Source organism: Manis javanica, chromosome 12 (assembly GCF_040802235.1).
Source record: "Manis javanica isolate MJ-LG chromosome 12, MJ_LKY, whole genome shotgun sequence".
In the NCBI taxonomy this organism is placed as follows: Eukaryota; Metazoa; Chordata; class Mammalia; order Pholidota; family Manidae; genus Manis; species Manis javanica.
The window spans coordinates 30383253-30404925 of record NC_133167.1 but is presented as its reverse complement, the minus strand read 5'-3'; the positions used below and the strand labels follow the sequence as shown (position 1 = coordinate 30404925).

The window sequence follows — 21673 nt, the reverse complement described above, 5'->3', positions numbered from 1 at the left end:
AGGCTGCATAGAACAATTTATGTATTTTTCACATTATGAAACTTCCCTGTATAGAGACAGCCATTAATTCATAGAATATTCATTTTGACTAGCTCTCTAGATTTATAAATTTCCTTATTTTTTACACTGCCTAATAATAAACACTACAGTATTAAAGGATATTCTGTTGTAGAAAAAAAGATACTACCTTTACAGTAGACCTATACTATTTACAAATGATTGTCATCATATCATACAATGGAGGACCTTACACATTTGATTCGACATCCATTTCAACAAACATTTACTGAGGATCTGCATATTATTTAATCCATGTGAGTCAGTTTTATTGCTAGGTTGGGTTCTCTCTGCTGAATTATATCAAGAACAAGTTGTTTACTGTTTGAGCAGGGTGCCCTCTGGTCAGGCCTAGCTACACTTTACTGTATCAGCAGATCAACCTATTGATTAACTGTGGAGTCTATTTTTTAGTTTAAACTTTGGCCAGGAAGTGATTGAAAAGGATTTATTTTTGCAAACAAGCAGATTACAGAGGCAGTCAGGCTTAAAGGACTATTGAGAAATCTAGAAAATATTTTGTTTAGAATGTTAAGCAATTGTCTTTATTCCATAAAATAAACATCCAAATCAGAGTGATTACATAATAGAGGTTCTCTAGTTATTGACACTTAAAGATGCATTGATAAACTTGTCAGTTTTCTCTCAGAATATGTTACTGAAATATGTAAGGTTAAGGTTATTAGAAAAGTCATGAAATTAATTTTAAAACTTTAAAGTAATTCTTATTTGATTTGGTATGGGTCCAACTTTCCTCAGAATTGGTAATACAAAGTAGGACATTAATTTTTTAACAGTAGAGAAAGTTTCATCAAATCCTTGAGGAAAAGTGAAAGGAAAGGAGCGACACATAGCAGCAATTCACCGGAGAGTTCTGCTTTATTAGGGAAAGGTGCTGGGTTATATAGGAGGGGGCATGAATTGATTGAGGTGTCACTTCTACGGGGCTGGTGGCTGTTGGCTAGGTGCTGGGATTGGGAGGGGGGCGAGAGGTGATTGGGCTTCAGGTGGCGCCGGCGGGAACTGAGGACCCTGAAGAGAAGCCGGAAGTTTGCCATCTTACTGGTGAGGACCCTTCATTCCCCCCTTTCTCCTCTATGGGTTTGTGGACGTTGCTTTCTCTCTGGCTGCTTCCTGCTGAACAGGGGCGGAGAAGGGAGTGAGGGCTTGAGGATTGGGAGGAAAGGGTTGATAGGACTCCCCGCAGTAAGGACGAGTAGATGTGGACTTCTTCAGGTTTGGAAATCAATGAAGGTTCCCTGTAACCATAGGTTGGCCAAGAGGATATGGGTGTCAGGAGCCAGGCGTCTGCGGCTATTGTTTCCAGGAACAGTTTCCAGTGGAGAGAGGGGTCCATCTCAGCATGTGGTGAGGAGGTCACGTGAGGGTGAGGGATCTTCTGTGGCCAGAAGCTGGTAGTTCCTGAGTAAAAGCTGGTTGAAAGCTTGATTAGACATTTTTCCGACTTGGGATTTGATGAACTTTATTATACAGGGTAAGAAGAGACAGGCGAGAAGAATGATTATTATGGGGCCTGCAATGGGCCAGAGCCAGGTGAGGAGGGGGTTTGTTAGTATTGACGAGAATGGGTTGGAATTGGAAGCAGAGTGGAGACTGGAGGCAAGGTCGGTGAGTTTGGTAATGTCAGTTTCTACAATGCCAGATTTGTTGATGTAATAGCAGCACTCTTCCCAGAGGAAGACGCAGGTGCCGCCCTTCTCGGCTGTAAGCAGATCTAGGGCCTGCCGGTTTTGAAGGGTGACTTTAGCTAGTGAAGTGACCTGTCTTTGGAGAGAGGCTAGAGAATCGGCAGTGGATGTCAGGGCTCCCTCAAGTTTGGCGTTGAGATCTCTAACTGCCTATAGAGAGTGACCCAAGGCTTCTCCCGAAAACCCTGCCCCAATGGCTGAGGTGATCAAAGAGCTACTGACTATGATGGGAAGGAAAGCAGCTCTTTTTGTGCACGAGGGCAAGGGAGGTTGGAGCTCAAGGAATTCTGCCATGCTGTAAAGTGTTAACTGTGGGATTAGGGTGACGAGAATGCAGGGTGTATCGGAGTTGAGAGGCAGTGAGTTGAAAAGACTGCCATTACACTAAAAGAAGTGTCCCGGTTGCGTAAAAGTCTTAGAGCCGGAGGTAGGGGTGTAGATAGAGAGGCAGTGAAGTGCGCTGGAGGGGGGTGGAGTTGGGCTTACACAGTGGTGGATGGTGAGATTATCTGCGTATTCTGGTTCCCATAGGGGTATGTCTGCCAGGGGACAGAGGGGTTGTCTTTCTGCATGGAAGGAGTAGTTGGAAATATTAAGGGGCACGGCGGCCAGCAGGGGACGCTGTAGTGATGCGCACAAGAAACAATTGGCTGTGTTAAGGGTGTGGTTGAGAAAGATGGTGGTGTCCTGAATGAGCTGTAATGAAGAGTAGGAGAAATGGGAAGAGGGGCGGGGATAAGAAGATGAAGAGGCGCCGTCAAGAGTTTGGATAATGACTTTTTCGGAATGTCTGCTATCTGATGCAAATTGAGAGATCTGGGAATGAGAGGGAACATACTTTTGAGAGATATGAAGGGTACTGTGGGGGGTCGAGGACTCCCCGTAGTAAACTGAGGCTGTGACTCTGGCAGCCCATCGAGAGTCCCAGGGATCTGAGATTGATAAGGAGAATGAGCCGTTGGGATATTTCATGAAACGGTTGGAGGAGTAATACTGTGGGTACTGGAAGTTACCTATGTAGTGAATGGTGCAAGACTAGTAGGGACATCTCCTGTAGGTATCTGGCCATCGCCTGCAATAGGCTTGTTTTTGGTCATAGAGGAAGCAGAGGTAGGGAGAATAAGGGTAGCTGCTAGTGAACAGCTAGGAAGGGAGGAAAGTGGAGGTATAAAGGCTCAGAGCAGCTTTTCAGAGGGCAGTCTGGTGTGGCAATGAGGGCAGTAACTTTTGTTTGATGCTGTGTGTAAGTCTGTCTGACTTTGAATCGCCATACAAAGGAGGCTGGGGTGGTGGGGAAGACAATAGGAATGAGGAAAAAAAGCGAGAGAGCAGTAAAGGAGGAAAAAGTCATGATTCGGGTATGGATGGCAAAGGGGGTGAACGGGATTTTGGAGGAAAGAGGACAGTAAGATCAGGAGTCTGGAGGGAGGGAGAGTCTGTAAACTTTTGTAGGTTAAGAGATCTTTTAGGTGATGTGGGGACAGAATGGTAAGGGGTGCCCTGAATGTCAGTTTATGAGCTTCTTTCTGCAAGAGCTGTCCAGCGGCTAATGCTCGTAGGCAGGGGGCCCATCCCTGAACTGTGGGGTCTAATTGCTTGAAGATATAAGCTACTGGGGCAAAGCATATTGGCCTAGGACTCCTAGAGCTTGACTGGACCTCTCATGAATGTACAATGAGAAGGGCTTTGACAAATCAGGAAGACGGAGAGCTGGGGCTTCTACAAGGGCTTGACGGAGCTTAATGAAGGAGTGTCGGGGTGAGGAGGATAATGGTTTTTTAGGGGGGCTCTTGCTGAGGTTGTATAGGGGTCTTGCTAACAGGGTGCAGGGAGAAGTTAGGGATCTACGTTCTAAAATATCTAGCTAGGCTTAGAAAGGGCCTAGAAAGGAAAGGATTTTTGTCTTGGTTTTGGGAATGGGCAGGTCAGAGAGGAGCCATTGTCTTGGTTTTGGGAATGGGCAGGTCAGAGAGGAGCCATTTTCTGTCTAAGGTAATGGACTTTCTTTGTTGAGATAGAAGGAATCTGAGGTAAGTGATAGGAGGGGAAGAGATTTGAGCTTTGACGGGGGATACTCGGTAACTTCTGGAAGCTAGAAGGTTAAGTAGGGAGGCAGTGTCAAGTTGAGACTGTTCCCACGAGAGACTGCAGAGTAGAAGATTGTCTATGTATTATAAGGTGGACTTGGAGTGATCATGATGAAACTGTTTGAGGTCCTGAGCTAGGACCTGTCTAAAAATATGGGGACTATCTCGGAAGCTTTGTGGCAAAACTGACCAAGTGAGTTGTTTAGAATGTCTTGTGTATGGGTCCGTCCAGGTGAAGATGAAAAAATCTTGGGAGCAGGGGTCTAGAGGGATAGAAAAATGGGTCTTTGAGATCTAGGACTGAGAAGTGGGATGCTGAGGCTGTATGGATTTGTAACTAAGGGATGGATAGGGACAATGGCTATGTTGATGAGGCAAAGGTCTTGGACAAGGCGGAAAGATCCGTTGGTTTTTTTAACAGCTAATATGGGGGTATGTCTTTGAGATCTAGGACTGAGAAGTGGGATGCTGAGGCTGTATGGATTTGGAACTAAGGGATGGATAGGGACAATGGCTATGTTGATGAGGTGAAGGTCTTGGACAAGGCGGAAAGATCCGTTGGTTTTTTTAACAGCTAATATGGGGGTATTAAATGGGGAGTGAGTGGGTCTGCTTGAATGATGGGTTGGAGGCCTATGAGGGCTGAAGTGGTTAGGGGGTATTGGGCCTGACAGATATACTGAGAGGGGTCACATAATTTGATAGAGGCAGGGGGACATAGGGCCACGGAGGGGCTTGTAATGTCCCAAACTTTGGGATTTACAGGGTGTATGAGGGCAGAACCAGAGCTTTCATTGGGTAGAGGGGGGTCGTCGGCTATGAGGTCCATCAGAAAGGGAGTACTGGGGGCTGTGGGAGTGGATATAGTTATGGAAACGTGGAGGAGGGAAAGGATGTCTCGTCCTAGTAAAGGGATGGGACACTGGGGCATAACCAGGAAGGAGTGGGAGAAAGGTATGGGATTGTCTTGGATTGTGCATAAAAGGGTGGGTGGGGGGTTTAATGGGAAAATATGTTTACCTCCTACTCTGACTATAGGAGTAATGGCTGGCGTGGTAGGGCCCCGGTATTCTCACAAGACTGAGAAGGTGGCTCCTGTATCTAGGAGGAAGGAGATGGGGTGACTGTCTACTGTTAAAGTAACCCTGGGCTCCTGTTTGGTGATGGAAATGGTCAGACGAGAAGCCCCCGGGCCCCATCAATCTTCTTCTGCCAGCCCCACTACGGCGGGCTTAGGATGGGGGTTGTTTGTCCAGCCTCCCCTTCGGGTAGTTGGGCAATCAGACCCCCAGTGGCCCTTTTTGTGGCATCTGGGGCATGGGGTGGTAAGAGATCTGGGGGAGGGGCACGCCCTTGACCAATGTCCCTCTTTTCTGCACTTGAAACAAGCTCTTGGGGGGGCTTGTTTGTAGAGGGGCGCCCAGGTTGTGGTTTTATCAGCTGGGCCAACATCTGGAAATTGGCCTGATCAGCCTTTTGTTTACGGCATTCTTTCTCCTCCTCCCGCTTATGGAAGACTTTAAAGGCCACTGTTAGGATCTCAGTCTGTGGGGTAGTGGGGCCCTGTTCTAACTTTTTGAGTTTAGCTTTAATGTCGGGGTAGCCTTGAGCTAGGAAGTATGTCATAAGGACATGTCTTCCTTCAGGTGTTTCTGGGTCCAGGCTGGTATACTGTAATAGGGCTTGAGTGAGTCTGTCTAAGAACTCGGAGGGGATTTCATCTCTCTTTTGAATTATGTCTTGGAGCTTTTGAAAATTGACTACTTTACAAGCTGCCCTTTTTCAGACCTGCTATTAAGCAGGAGGCAAAAATATCTCGAGAGCGGAGACTCATGGTGGTGTTATAATTTCAGTGTGGGTCTTGTTCGGGGACAGCAGTGGGGCCAGGGGAATAGGTGGGGTCAGTCCTGTGGGTTTCAGTAGCCTGCATTTGGGCGAAGTCCTAAACTCGTCTACGCTCTTCAGGGAGGAGAGTATTGGCCAGGAGCATGAAAATGTCATGATGTGTGAGGCTGTAAGATTGGAGGGTGTATTGAAACTCCCTGATGTATGTCATGGGATCAGTGGAAAAGGAACTTAGGCGTTTCTCTAGTTGGGCTAAATCTCTTAAGGAGAAAGGGATGTGAACGCGCACGCTGCCTTTGGATTTTGCTACCTCCCAGAGGGGTCGATAATTTTGGGAGGCTCTCGGGACTGAGTCTGAGGGGGACTGAAGGGTTCTGGCTCAGTCTGTGGGGGAGTGACGCGGTCTAGCCGTGCCTAGTCGAGCAGGTCCTGAAGTGCAGAAGGGGGGCAAAGAAAATAAAGAAAGATAGAATCGGACCCACATGTCGCCAGCTAGCAGCCCAGCTGCTTACTTCTGCCGCTCTAGTTGGGCTTGAACTCATGACTCTGAATTAAGAGTCCCATGCTCTACTGAGCTACAGCAGGGCTCTAGTTAATTGCTTATGGAATGCGTTGTTTTCTATTCCTGCCACATCGGCAAGTGGGGGAAGGGCATAGCTAGAAGCAGGGGCAGTGTTTCTACACATCTTCAAGGTCTCCCTATTTTCAGAGTGAGGAGTCTTGGCAAGATATGTTTTTGTGGACAGATAACTTCTAAGGACTGCACCGGTTGTTCTCTAGCTTGTGCTTTCCCATGCTGCGTTCAGACATGGGGGGAGGTGCTTTCCCATTCTCCCTACAAACATGTGAGAAGACAAAGGCGGTCCCTAACAGGGGAGAAACAGGTGATGAGGGCAAAGACGGAGGAGGCCCCTGGGACCTAGTTAAAGGGGGGCTGAAAGGCTCAGGCTTAATCTGCAGGGAATGAAGGTGGAGGAGGTGAGATGGGGGAGGAGATGGTTGGGGAGGAAGGGAGAAGGGCTGTTGTAGGAGAAGAAGGGGAAGGGAGTGAACAGGAGGCTTCTGCGGGGACTGCGGCTTGCAGGCTAGGAGAACTTGGGAGGGGGCGGGGAGAGGAGGAGGCAGAAAGCTTCGATATAGGGAATCTCCTTCCATTTTTTTAGGCGCTGGCAGTAGTTAAAAAAGATCGCGAGTGATGTTAGGATCAAGAGTTCCCCCTGCAGGCCATTGGTTTTTATTGTCTAGGGGGTATGTCGGCCAATCTTGGGAGCAATATTTACGGAGAAGTTTTGGTTTTATATCAGGCATCAGGGAGAGGGTAGCCAGATACTTAAGCAGGCATTCAAGAGGTGAACTTTCAGGGAGGGATGAGGAGGCTCCCATGGCTAAAGGACAGAGAAGGAGACAAACAGGGGAAGACGAACGGAGATCCTCGGACTGGAAGCAGACCACAAGGAGACAAAGGGTGTCCCCGATGATCCTTGGTGGTCTGCGGAAACTCGTATATGACTTCCCCAGACTTCCCTAAGAAGGCAGAGTGCCGGAGTCTCGAGGTACCTAGCGCTAGGCGTTTTCGGCGGACGGAACAGAAGGAGGAGGGGGGGAAAAGGGAGCGTTCTCATCCACAAAGGAGTCACCTCGTTTATGGCTGTTGGAGGTGGGTGCCTGAGAGTCAGCCGCAGCCGTGAAGGCCTGAGGCGGGGATTTATGACTGTCGGAGGAGGGGCCTGAGTGTCCGCCGCAGCCGTAAAGGCTTGAGGCGGGGATTTATGGCTGTTTGGGGAGGGGCCTGAGGGTCCGCCGCAGCCGTGAAAGCCTGAGGCGGGGAGAGTTCCCTCCTCATCCCCGAGCGTCAGGGCCTTGCCAGACGATCACGGTCAATGGCACTGTGATAGCTCGGGGAAGAGTGGCCCACCCTGGGGAAATTTTGCTTAAAAACTTTCAGCACTGATGGAAGGGATGGTGAATGCGTTTGACTGTCGGAGGAGGGGCCTGAGCGTCTGCCGCAGCCGTAAAGGCTTGAGGCGGGGATTTATGGCTTTTGGAGGAGGGGCCTGAGGGTCCGCCGCAGCCGTGAAGGCCTGAGGCGGGGAGCATTCCCTCCTCATCCCCGAGCGTCAGGGCCTTGCCGGACGATCACGGTCAATGGCACTGCGATAGCTCGGGAAAGAGTGGCCCACTCCGGGGGGAAAACTTACCTAAAGGCCAGAGAGGAGTGGTGAGTGTGATGAGCCAGCGCCAGAAAAAGAGGACGAGGGCAAGCTGCTGCTGGTGTTGGGGGAAGACGGGGCCCAGTTGGGGTGTCCCGTCTCCCGGGTTTCGGCACCAATGAAAGGAAAGGAGCGACACATAGCAGCAATTCACCGGAGAGTTCCGCTTTATTAGGGAAAGGTGCTGGGTTATATAGGAGGGGGCATGAATTGATTGAGGTGTCACTTCTACGGGGCTGGTGGCTGTTGGCTAGGTGCTGGGATTGGGAGGGGAGCGAGAGGTGATTGGGCTTCAGGTGGCGCCGGCGGGAACCGAGGACCCCCCCCGAAGAGAAGCCGGAAGTTTGCCATCTTACTGGTGGGGACCCTTCAAAAAGTTTAACATTTGGGTCACTCTTCCTAATAATATGGATTTGTAGAATTGATATTGATTGAGAACTAAGAATTCTATTTCTGCTTAGGAGCCTTAAAACTTCATTTCAGAGAATCAATTTTAAAAGCCAATCAATCCTCTTCAAATGCACATTTCTTGTTACAATTTACTTTACATCAGTTTACTGTATTTTCTTTAATAATTTGCCCATAGAACTGAGATTTTTTTTCTGATGTTCTATTTTCCCAGCATTGGTCTGATCCCAACTGTGGCTACTTTGTGTCTCCCCTTTAAGGAGGATGTGGGGGAAGTGGCAGAACTCCAGAGAAGAGAAACAATAAAATTCCTTAAAATGGGTTCTGGGCAGATGACATTTTAAAAACAATTTTAAACCATGTAATATGCAAACATCTTGTAACAAAAGAATTAGGTAGTATTATTTAGGAGAGCCCTACCCCTCCCCTCTTCCCCCATTACTACCCCTGGCTGCAGTTCTGTGCATGGTTCCAATCTTCTTTCTAGGCATTTACATACATATACAGCTATATTGGCACATACAGACAGATGACTTTTGAGTTTTCCACTGCATTTCTACTCCATTTTCTTATAATTCATTTTGTTGATAAGGCAGTTACAGACTTAATAGGACAAATAATGCTTAACTCCTCCAAATAGTTAGGGGTAAATGAACAGATGAAGCAACAGACTAAACACAGGAGTCTCTAGGGAACCTCTTCTCTGGCTCTCTTACTCCTGGCCATGTTGCGTGATTCAGGGGAATGCAGGAGATGTGCTACACTCTGTCAGGACTGTTGAACACTTTGTCCCACATTATTACTTTTACGATTAGAAAGAAGAGGGCACTTGAAAGCCTATAGGGTCACAGGAAACAGATTTTGGTGACCTCCAACCACTCCCTCTCTTTCCGCCCCCTGTGTCTGTCTTGCCCTCTCTTGTACTTTCAACCTTTTCCTTTTCTTAAATCTGTCAGGCACCCACGATTGTTGCTGATTTTTGGGTAAACCATACCTGTACTTTATAAATGGAGTCACATCTGCTAAGTGGGTTGCACCCAAATGCCAGTGAGCACTGATTTCCTGGCCCTGTGGCAGGGTGGATTTTGTAGTTTGAAAGACCCACGTTTGAATCTAGCACTCGTTTGCTCTGTGGCCGTAGCAAATTACTTAATCTAGCGAACTTCAGGATCCTCTTCCCTAAAATGGGGGCAATAAGATCTGCTTCAGATGGCTGTCCTGAGGAATTAACAAAATAACATATGTACGATTTCCTAGCATAACCTCTCTATAAACAGTGGCTATTACCACCAGAGTGTCAGCGCTTGCCTTGGGGATGGTGTGAGGGAGATGGGGAAGATCTCAGTAATCTTGACAGTGGTTTGACTTCTGGGTAGACAGTTTCTGAATTTGCAAAAGGTTTTGTGAGGAAGTGGAGAAAGTAAGGATCAAATGTGAAGTGTCCCAGACAGTTCACTGGGTAAGATATTTGGAGTTAGGTAAAGTTCAAAGGGAGAAGGGCAGAACGTTTATAGGACAAAATCAGAATGCTGCCAGGCAAGATGAAGAAAGATGGCCTTCAGCCCAATGTGGCGGTCCTAATAGACTTAAGTAAGTGCTGTTTATTTATAAAGCCAGTAAGATAGTGGGATGCATAGAAGGCAAAAGGCAGGAAGTGGCCTGTCAGCTTTTCCCAGCACTGTTCTGACCCCAACTGAGGCTACATTGTGTCTCCCCTTTAAGGAGGATGTGGGGGAAGTGGCAGAACTCCAGAGAAGAGCAAAAATGTAATTAAGGCTTGGAAAATAAGGGCTAAGAGGAAAGGCCAAAAAGCTGTGGAGTTATTTAGCTTAGAGAATAAAGGTCTAACATATCTGAAGGGTCATTATAAGGAAGACATTGGTTGTTTCCCATCTCTACAAATAACAGGACAAGAGAAAAAAGAAGCTTACATTGTGCTTTCGAAGTGAGATAATAAAAGTGAGAATTACTAGCAAGGAGGCTTTCAAGGCTAGTGCTGGCATTTAGAAGAAAAGGATTAATGTACAGCTGTGGGTGTGTCCAGCCATTCACACGTACCTGCAAAGGGAAAGTGAAGGTGGCATTCACATACTAGGTTTTGGATTATTTTGAAAAACAAGCCAATTTACTCTGCTTGAAATCCTTTGTTTACTTGTTAAATCCATTTAACCAAAAGTTAGTTTGAACGTAAAGATGCAAATGAGATAGGTTCAGGATTTTCCAATTCAAAGCCTTAAGTCGTTAGATTGGTTTTGGCTAACACCAACTAAAATGCTCTTTGAGGCTTATTTCTTTACAGCTTGGAAGAACGTTCATTTGATTGTTACTTTTAGGGAGAGTGTGATGAACTCCCATGGGTGTGGGAATGCAGCGAAGGGCTCTCTGCTTTTCATTTATGCTCTTTGGATGGGGATGGGGGAGGTAGGGCTCTGCAAGTACTGTGAAGAATTCCAGCTCAGGATGTGGTGCCCAAGTCAGAGGGAGAGGATACATGTCCTTCAGTAAATATGTGGCCTTTCAGTGCTTCCTGCTGTCTCCCAAATTAGGTGACTGGTGGCTTCCTTTGCTACTAAGTGAGGCCACACTTGGTGAGGATTTCAAAAACTCAAAATAGCTTTACTCTTCACATTCTTCTCCATTTTTCCATCTACCATTCTTTCTATGATCATTTCTGTTATAATTTTCAGTTACATCAATAATACAAAGCAATATATTCTGGGATCTTTTCATGGTAGAATATGATCTACTTCCTTCGTTTTAACTAGAGCTTTTTCATTCCTTGGTCTGGACAGTATTGTCATTTATTTTTACTATCATTTCAAAATACTTAAGATTAGCAATAATGGTCAGAGTCAGAATAATAGTTACTTCTGTAGGAATAGTGATTGGAAGTGGCATGTGGGAATGTTCTGGGGGCCTGTAAATATTCTATATCTGGTTGAGTGGAGATTACATGGACTTATATACATATGTAAATTATCTTGTTTGTGTACTTTACATACTTTATTGAATGTAAACTATACCTCAATAAAAAAGTTTGCAGAAGTGAGTATAGTCATTGTACTTTAAAGATATTATAAAATAGATTATGTTTCTGTATAAATAGGTCAGGGATGTAGAAAAGGAGAGCTGGGAGTGAAGGGAGCTAACATTTATTAAACACCTTCTATCTTCTATATTATGATTTCTCATTTAATGATCAGCAACAATTCTGTGAAGTGGGTATTCTTATTTTGTTTTTATAGATGAGGAAATAGACTCAAAAAGTATAAGTACATTGACCAAATTCACATGCCCTTGGTAAGTACCAGAGTGCAGATTTGAACTGAGATCATTAGGACTCCGAAGTTCTGAATGTTATTCTAGAAGAGGGGCGGTTCCAGTTGAAAAGAAAATGCCCTTGGTGCCTATGTGAATTCCCCAGGCTTATTCGCTGGGCAGCTAGCAAACCCACTGGTCTCTGAACCTACTGCTTTTTTTGTACAAAATGTACTTCTCTATATGATTTTCAGAGTGTTCAACAAAGTTATTCTTTTTTATGTCGTGGAAGAAAATGTGTTAGGTGAGGATTTACTGATGGAGAAACTTCCAGAAATTTCCCATGGTCAATGATGCAAACATTGAACATTTAGGAAAGGATAAACTAAACTACTTGGGAGCCTGAGAACTTTCTTTCCATTTTGATCCTGGGGAAACTTGAAAATTGTATGCTTTTGTAGAAAATGATTTGGGTTTTAACCACAGAAATGTGTATGGAGTTAAGGATTTTCCTTGTCTTGGAACTTGTGGATTTATTTAAAAGTGGCAAGAATAGTTTAAATGACAAAGAAGAGGATCTGAGACAATTTAGGGGAATTCATATAAAACCATGAATTACATAAACCTCTGTATCATTTTAGATACAGAGACGGGCTTTCCATTTTCTGGCTATTTTTCCTCAGTTTAATTCATTAGATTTTTTTTTAAGTTCCCTTTTGTATACTTTTCATTATTAAAAACACCTTATCTCTTCATTTCCTCCTTTATGATAATTTTTTCCACCTCTCATTACTGATATATATATATGTTTTATTACACCTCTGCACTTCGCATCAGGTTGTTTACATCAGATCCACTTAGCCATGCTTTAGAGATTGATAATTGTGCTTTTTTAGTAATGACAGGAATGCAGCAAACACATACTCCTCATATAATCAGTTCACTCCCATAATTGGAACAGATTTTATTCTGAAATGCTGTCTATCGAGAACCATACAACTTTCAAACCCTCAAGAGCACATTTGCTGTACATCATAGAATCTTAGAATGTTGACCATGCAAGAGGCCTAGTTTTGCATGAGAGGAAACAAAAGCCCAGGGATCTTTGTGCACATTGGTTTCTTTCATCAGCTAACAGCTGACTTGTATAACCTAACATACATATGTCATTTCTTTATAATGAAATGAGTCTGGAAGGCCTGCTTCTTTAGCTGATTTGGTTTGGAGGTGTATATTATAATGCATGCAAAATTAGAAATGCCTTTTGGACACTCTTGTCATTTAGTTTATAAACACAAAATCACTGGTAAATATAGAAGAAAAGAACAACCAATATATAGCATATTTCCTCCAGCTACTTGGGCTCTCTGGCATGAAGTTCAGCAGAATCACTTTAGAAGGGCCCTCAAAGTTACTGATATTTTATTCCTTATTGCCTTTAGAGTGGAACTGAATGAAAGGTATAGACTGGCTTTCCTTGCTAGAATAAACATTATATGCTAAAGGGAATCTTTGGCTCTTTTTGACTGACTCTCTGCATTGAGTAACAAGATAGCCAAGTCTCCCACATGCTCACTTCCTTTAATGTGGTTATGGTTGTCTCATGGAGGCATGTCCACAAAGCAAGTTCAGACCTATGATCTAACAGAGACAAGGTTTTGTTCAACTTGTTAAAATTACTTTAACAGAAATATATTTTGAAATACTTTTTCTGGAATATATCATTTTATGATAAGTAAGTCTAGAAGGAGATACATTGCCCTTTTCCCAAAATAAGGTAACATTCTTGTTTTTCTTTTCTGATTACAGAAATAATAGACGGATGCAGAAGCAATCAATCAACTTTTCAAGCAATATGGAAAAACATTAAAAAATAAAGTCACCCTAACTCTTCCAAATGTTAACATTGTGGTAAGCTTTCCTCGTGACATCTGTTTATTTTACCCATTTGTATATGTGTGTGTATATTCATATAAATGATATCATACTCTATTCTACTTTGTTTTTACTCAACAAACTGTCATGGGGATTTTCTTCTCTTTAATGAGTATTGGATTCTTTTAACAGCTTTATAGCAGCCCATTGTGTGGATATACCAGTGTATAATCCTCCTCTGATGGGCATTAGGTCAATTATAATTCCAAATTATTATTACAAGAAGCAAGGACTGAATTAACATTCTTATATATACATCTTTACACCAAGAACTTACCTGTGAAGTAGATGCTTTCTGTAAGCCTCGTCCATGACACTGGTTTGCTTTCCAAAAAATGTTTCTCTTTAAATTTTACCAATTTTCATCACTACCAAGAGCATTTGAGAATGTAGAAGCAGATTTTTCAGTTCATTAACTTGAAAGACTTTGAATATTCAAAATGAATACACATTAATTTTGGCATATGCATGTCAAATGTTCTTGATAAGTAGATTAAAATAGATGTGATATTAATGATTAATGGGCAAACACAGTTTTCCCATTCTTTGCTAAGCCATAAGAAAAACAATTCCTTCTTCCTCCACCCTCTTACACACAGTACTTTGTCTGTACCTCTACTGAAGCACCAACTTGATTTTGACTTATATTCTTATGTGTCGTTCCAATTAAAATGTTAACTCCCTGAGGGCAGGAAGTATAGTACAACCCTGCAAGGATCTTGTACATTGTGTCTCTCCTGCAGTTAACTTTGTGGATAAATAAACAGCCACAGAATTTTCCATTTGCTTCTCCCCCATTTAGCAGCTTCCTCCGCCCTTTTCTCCTTGGCTTTTGAAATATAAGTGTAATATTTGCCCAGGGCAAGCAGACTTGATGCTTGGGAGGGAGCATTGTGTAATAGATGTTAAATTGGCCTGGGTTAACTCTTGGTTCTCTGATTTATTAGCTCTATGACGCTGGGTAAATTGCTTAACTCCTCTGAATCCTAATTTCCTACTCTGTAAAATGAAGATAATAGGTTCTACTTCAAAAAGTTTTATATAGATTAAAGAAGATCATGTTTTAAAGCCTCTAGCAATGTGCCTAGTATAACACTTGATAAATGGTAGCTGTAACTATTTTTATTTCCTGAAAGGTACAGATATACCAAAAAAAAAAAATGGCATTGGCTATTTCTTGCTTTCTATTCTAGTGGACACATCAACTTCTGAGTTGGAGGCAACCAGAATCTGTAAGTTTATGGATGTTAGGTCTGAGACTCTAAACCACATCAATCTGGGACATATGTCTGTCCATAAAAATTCAATTTTTATGTTTTCAAAACTGAAAGAGGTGCTCTGAGTATTGAAATGGGGTAAGAATAGGATCTGGCTAGGTAGTTGTAACCATAGGGGTATTTTATTAGGATAAAAGATAACATCAGGAATCTCTAGCCTAAAGAACTATATATATAACTCTAGGGAATGAAAAACAGAAGGTGAAAATGTAGAAGTTGAAGTATAGTGACCTTTGTCTCTCCTACCCAGTAACCAGTCTTGCAGAGTGACACTTACTTGAGCTTTTTGCCCCAGGAGCATTGTCAGTTTTCCTCAGGTTTGTCTTAACTGCTCTTGAACATATGTGGCTAAGCTTATTTTCTACATTACGGTTGAGTCTTAAAAATGTGGGAACATCTTGTGGACTGGTTCATTAAATTTTGACTAAAGGTTTCTGCATTTACTGCTGGGGACAGCTCAGGAAGTGCAGCATCACCCATGTGTCATATTCCCAGTACCTCTTGCCTCCACTTGAACTGCTTGTGTATTAAGCCCGTTATAAGCTGCAAGTGCACTTCTAAGAACTGATGGAGGAAAAGACAGTAACATCTTCTGCACATAATAAGTGTTTTCAAATTCGGGTCAAAGAGCTTTCTTAAAAAGGCAGAATTTTAAAAAGATGAGCAAAATGTATATGTCCTGAGATCAAGTGAATATCCTCTTCAATGGAAGCAAAGACACACTTCTCTCTCTTCCTCTAAGGAAGCCAGATCCTGATCCATTTTTTTATTCAAGACTTAGCAGAAATACAGGGCTTCATTTTAGGCTTATTGCAAACATGATGACAGCACTGTAATTTCCTTCAGGGTGAAGTGCTTCACTGTGCTTTAGTCCAGCTAAACTCAGTGTCATTTTGCACAACTGTAACTTCTGACACAGACAAATTCCTTTACATTCTTGCTTTCTGTGTTCGTTTAGGAAGCGTTTTTAAAACGTTTTAACAGCATCTCATTTGAAGCAGTAGTTGGATTTTGCACGGGACCAAATTTCTTTTCCCTGGTGTGGACATTCAGATAATCGATAAACCATTGGACTGACGGTACCACCCACCTCTTCGGAGCCAAAGCAGTCGTAAAGTCAGTCTGTTGTGCGAGGCCTTTTGATTCTTTTGTCAAAGGAAACCTGTAATTGTGTAATTCCTCCTTGATTTCTTTGTTCCCATAGACCTAAATAATGTTTCCTTGTCATTTTTTCTGGTAATGTGGTATGTGGTCATTCTTGATGTTATTTTGAAAGAGTTAAGTAAGACACTTAAGTAAATATTTTACAGAAATAACTAAGATCTAAAGCTAGGAACACTTCATATTTTTGTCTATTAAGAAAAAGACAAAGTGTTTTCAGAAGCCTCCCCCCATCCGCCGCCCTGCAATGCCTGGCTCTTGTTAGCACTGTGGACTTTGCCCCAGGAGACTATGTCTCTACATGAAAGCTGTGTGATTCTTACTTCCTGAAAGGGAAGTACCTGAGCGCTTACACACAGTACTCACCTCTGTGCAGACAGGGATGGTGGCTGCTGTGTGACTGGAGTCCTGAAGCCAGACAGGGGCCAGGCTAAAGGGAGCAGGGGGAGGAATCATCTGCAGGAAGCACAGCTGCGTGGCAGGCCTTTGACCCAGCTGTGAAGCCAGGTCCAGCAAATCAGCGTCATCTCATTCTTTAGCAATCTGACATGGCAAGCGTGCCACAGCTGCTTCCAGAAACTCCCCTCCTTTTTGCTTAGATTAGGGGTGGGATGAGGATAGAAAATGGTAAGTCTAAAAGGAAAACAAAAGTGTTTATTCATCCATTTATTGACAATAAATACAAACATTTACTCAGTGTTTTTTTAGGGCCTGGTATTGGGCTCAATATTTTATATGCATCATCTCTTTTAATTCTGACAATAACCATCAAGTAGTTAAATTTCAATCTTCATTTAGCCAGTGAGGAAACCAAGTCTTTGGAGGGGTTAAGAAATGTGACCAAGGTCACACAGCAGTAGGAGGTGAGGATGGGACTTCAAATAGCATTAAATACATGTACTTCATCCTGGTGGGATGCCAAGGCTGTGCTCATAACCCTGTGCCACGCTGCCTCCCTGTGTTAGAACATCTACCTTTTATCCCCAGCACTGTGGCAGATGAGCAGAAGATGAGAAACCTGTTAGATACTTTGAGATACCACTATACATGTTTGTCATCATGTTAGTATTATATTATTATACAAGGATATGTTAAATTGTTTTGTTTATAGGACACTTAAATAGGCTCCAGCAAATGAAATTCAAGCCGTTTTAGCTCTAAAATATGATTATAATGATCTCTTTCTGTTGGCTTCTGTCTCTGGTTTTCTGAAGTGGTCTTTTGTTTTGCATCAACACTTGTTGCTGAGCAATACTGGCTGCAGGGGAACAATTCATGACATTCCCTCCTCCCCCTCTCTGGCTTCCCTCCTCACAACCTCTGGTCCCTGGCTAGTGCTATTATTTTGAATGAATATGATTGACAGATGGGAAGTTCTCACATTTATTTCTCTTATAAAATTTATTGAAGCAAAAGCTTCTTCAGAAGAGGCTCCAACATTGTATCTGGTGCAGACACAAGATTACAGGGAAGAAAACAGCTGCCAGTACAAGTTAGTTGGAAGATAAAGAGGCAGGAAGAAGAATACTTTTGGGAATTTTCAAAAGTCTAATGCTCATCATCTCCTGTTTTTGGCATCCTGAGGACAGTTACATCTCAAAGCACAAATTAGAGTAAAGAAAACTTCTGAGATGTGTAATGCTCTCTGATAGAGACATCAGATTTAGGGTTGGTCTAATTTACCTTGACTACTCATTTCTGAAAATTTCCTCTGGAATGCAGAATCTGTCCTTAAATTAAGCCTTCCCCTTATTCCATATTCCTTGAGAGGGAGTATGCTCAGGTAACCAAAATCAGATAACCACACAGATAACCAAAATTTGTATGTATTCTCCAGGTCTTCCACAAAGTATAAAACTTTCTGTTATATGGTATTCAATTTGTATGCAGTATTATATCCTGTATTCAATCCTCTGTGTTTGAAAGTACACTTTCAAGTGTTAGAATTATTGGCAAAACGAATGAAAGGCTTTAAAAAACCAGAACTATGCCACCATCCCCAATGTGATAAAACAGTAACTCACAGTGTCTGTAACAGTAACAATAGCCAGAGCTTGGCTCATATGCTTGCCTTTCCATACTGTATCTATATTTGCGGACAGTTGTTCACTGCCCTTCTACTGATGTCTTACATGTTCACGGAGTAAAGTTTTAACATGTTTCAGAAAACTTACTTTTTTTGTTGTTGTCATTGGTCTGCCATTTTGCCACACCTTTTGTCTCTTGGCCAGATGCATTCTGCCAGATCTCTGTAACATGTATACTCAGTGGCAGCAAATGTAAATTTTACCAAATTTAGTAAAGGGTTCAAATGCCATAGCATACTGTGTGAAAACCACTGTCTTATATTCAAGTAAATCGCGTTCATGGACGAGGGTGCCTGTCCCGATGTCTCTGCACTGGCATCTGAAGTCAGGGCTTGGGCTTCTCCTGGGGTGATGGCACTGCTTGGTGGCTTTTTGTTTTAGGGACACTCACAGGCAGCTGATTTGAGGAATATATGGGTGTGTTGCAGCTTGGTAAAGCCTGGAAAATGAGTCAAGAGTTTCAATGCCTTCTTACAGTTTCATGATGTGTGAAAAATAACATTAAATACATGTACTTAAAAGTTGGCACTTGTTTGGTATTAAAAGAACAGGCTGGCAAGTGCTTGCCATGTGTTTAGACATTTAGAGAAGCTTGTGGTGTCATCACTCCATCTTCAGAATTATCCACGTGATCTGAGGGAGATTAGGAAGTAAATTTTATTCTTATGCACATCAATAAAGGAATTTGGAAAACTTCCTTTCCCTTTGTCTTAAAGCAAATATCTGATGTTGATTCCCTTTTCAATATTCCAGAATTCATTTTCCTCCATTTTCTTAGTATTGTAGTTAAAACATATCCTGAGTAATTTTGAGAAATGCACCTGAAAGAGAAGGAATGAATAAAACCCCCAAATTTGATTCGTAGGCAGTGTGACTAGTGCAAAGCAACCTGGTTCAGCTATTTGTCAATGGTCTACCATGTCCCAACTTTATAGTTTACTTTCTGAGGATAAATCAGAGAACAGGACAGAGAAGATCCTGCTGTCACAGATCTTAAATTTTTGTGGGAGGGCCAAATGATAAACAAGTATACAAATAACATGTCCGATAGGGAGAAAGAGAGAATGTTGGGTGGGAAGGGAGCCGTGGGTGTAATTCACAACGGGTAGTTAGAGAAGGACTCTGATAAGATGCCATTTGCACAGAGAACTGATGAGCCTTGTAGGCCTCTGTGGCAACTGTAGTCCAGGCTGAAGAACATCAAAGCCAAAGAGGCGACCTCCATTCTGTCTCTGCGTCATCCACAGGACTTGCTTCAGCCCTTGGAATGCTAGCAAACTTGATGGCGTGCAGACACTTGAAAAGCACATGTGTTTCTTCTTGCCCTCTTGCCTGATGGGGTATACTCTCTTTTCCTTTCTGCCCTGTCATGAGAACATGCCCAGACTAACCTACTTCAGATATGTGAGAAACATGTGGAGAAGAGCCAAGGCCATATTAAGCCACTGACAGCCAGCCAGCTCCCGAACATGTGAGAATGCTCTGCTAAGATCAGCTGAAGTGCTCCTTAATGCCCACTTCTGACTGCGACATGCAAGTGACCCCGGTGGAGACCAGGAGAGCCACACTGCTGACACAGAGGCTTATGAGCAGTCATAAATGGCTGCTGTTTTTAGCTGTTTATGTATTAACAGAGTTCGGAGATTATGTGCTATGCAGCATCAAGTGGCAATAGACAACGGATACAGCTACTCAAGGTTCTTTAGCTTCATGTGCCACCATCCCAATGCACTTTTAGCTCCAGGCAACTGATTTACCTGAATTCCTGAAGTGAGACATGGTTCCTCAGGCATTTCTATATGTAATTCCCTATTTCTGAAGTACACTTCATGCCCATTTGTGCCTGGACTACTACCCTTCCTTCAAGGCTCAGCTCCCGTGTTGCTCCTCTGGAAGGTCATCCTCATGCCTCAGGTTGTGTTCAGGGCTCCTTCCCTATTCTGTTCCCTATTCTGTGTGTGCCTTTCTGTTCTAGAATTACAGGATTCTGTGCAGGATTACAATTTAGTATACTAAGTGTTCTCCTTTCCCCATAAGCAGAAGCTTCCCAGAAGCAAGGACTATATAGTCTTTATTCCTGAATGTAAAGTTTGGCATAAAATAAAATCTCCACATGTACTTGTAAGCTTAGTAAAAACATTTATTTATTTTAATGTAATAGAGTCCTAAGTCTCATAGAGAAAGGAGAAAATACTAAGTGAATAGGGAAGGTTTCCTAGAAGAGGCAGAAATGTTCCCTAGATTTAATGGGTGGAGAGGGACTGGGACGTGGAGAACATTTCAGGCAAAAGTAACAGCCATGACCTGTGCATACAGTAAAACAACAAATTTGACTGGATCTATACTGTTGGATTCAACCAAGAATTAGGAGAAGTGCAAGTTGCAGCACTCCAAAATCTTGCGACTATAGACTATCTACTGTTAAAAGAACATATGGGATGTGAACAGTTCCCAGGAATGTGTTGTTTTAATTTGTCTGATTTTTCTCAAACTATTCAAATTCAGTTAGACAATATCCATCATACATTGATAAGTTTTCATAAATGCCTAGGGTGCCTAACTGGTTTTTTTGGTTTCACTGGAGATGGCTGGTAACTGTAGGTCTGCTTTGGTTATGTAGCTGTATTCCTATTATGTTAATGTGTGTACACAATTTAATTAGTAGTTTAAAACCTATACATGCTTATGTTACTCTACAAGAAGATATGTCAAAGAAATAATCAATCTTCTCATGTTTTCTTCCGTCTGCTACTTCTATAGCTTTTCTTCTTCCTTCCTAATTATAACCCTTAAGTAGAATTCATGCCTCATATCGAAATTACTGAGTATCATAATTCTTCCAAGTGGTAAAGATACCTCAAGACAAATGTGGGCATAGAAGCCACAGGGCATAAATCTGCAAAGAAGTAAAAAGCTAACCTTTTCAAACAATATTGCTTCTCTCTCACTGACCAACTTTACATTTCCCTGTCTGGCCCCGGAAGATGACTGGTTAGCCAGAGATGGGTAAGATTCCTCAAGGGAGGAACAACCTAAGACAGGCACAGTCGCAGGGGGGCCATCAGGTGAGAAATTGGGGATCAACAGAGGTGAGGCTTAGAACCTCACCTCCCCTGTTTTGAGAGAAATCTTCTGCATCTGTGGATGTTTTGTTGCCCTTGTCTAGCTTGGATTAATACTTAGTCTATAGGCACACACCTGATCATCTACATTTGGCCTCTTATAACACTAAACTATGTTTTCTACCTTTATCTTGCATCTACCTACCACTTCAGCATTTTATTTAAAAAAAAATAATAATAATAAGGGAGAAATGTGGGATTCACATATAAATCAAGTATAAAAATCAAACGAGTAATTGTATTTGACCTGATTGTTTATAGTTCATGATGCATGATCAAAACCGAAAGTTTCTGTGATGACTGCCCTTGCACTGTTCGCCATGTAAGAACTTATTCACTATGTAAGAACTTGTTCACCATGTAAGAACTTGTTCATTATGCTTCAGAAGATTGGGGACTGTTGAGAATTAGGCTTGGGGTTATTTAATGATTGTGCATTGACTCCCCTATACAGAATTTTATTGTTGTTAACAACCATTAGATCAATAAATATGAGAGATGCCCTCTCAAAAAAAAA

General features: G+C 42.7%; 1 protein-coding gene and 1 long non-coding RNA gene across 6 annotated transcripts in view; one reads left to right on the top strand and one right to left on the bottom strand.

The window, feature by feature from the left end:
- CD28 (CD28 molecule) overlaps positions 1-21673 on the top strand; it is an 83549-nt gene that overhangs the window by 3038 nt on the left and 58838 nt on the right. The window contains exons 1-2 of one of the 3 annotated variants that reach the window (XM_073218314.1): positions 4223-7251; positions 13384-13485. The gene's annotated coding sequence lies outside the window, so the exon portion shown is untranslated. Of the gene's footprint in view, positions 1-4222; positions 7917-13383; positions 13486-21673 lie in introns of those variants that run through there. The other 2 variants (XM_073218313.1, XM_073218315.1) reach the window with 2 other exon arrangements.
- LOC140844986 (uncharacterized) lies at positions 918-16306 on the bottom strand. Of its 3 annotated transcripts, XR_012123601.1 has the most exons (3): positions 13787-16306; positions 7897-10374; positions 918-1538 (listed from the first exon to the last, which is right to left on the bottom strand). It is a non-coding gene; the product is annotated as an uncharacterized lncRNA (long non-coding RNA). The 3 variants fall into 3 exon arrangements; XR_012123602.1 differs by lacking the exon at positions 7897-10374; XR_012123603.1 differs by lacking the exon at positions 7897-10374 and having other exon boundaries at positions 918-1490.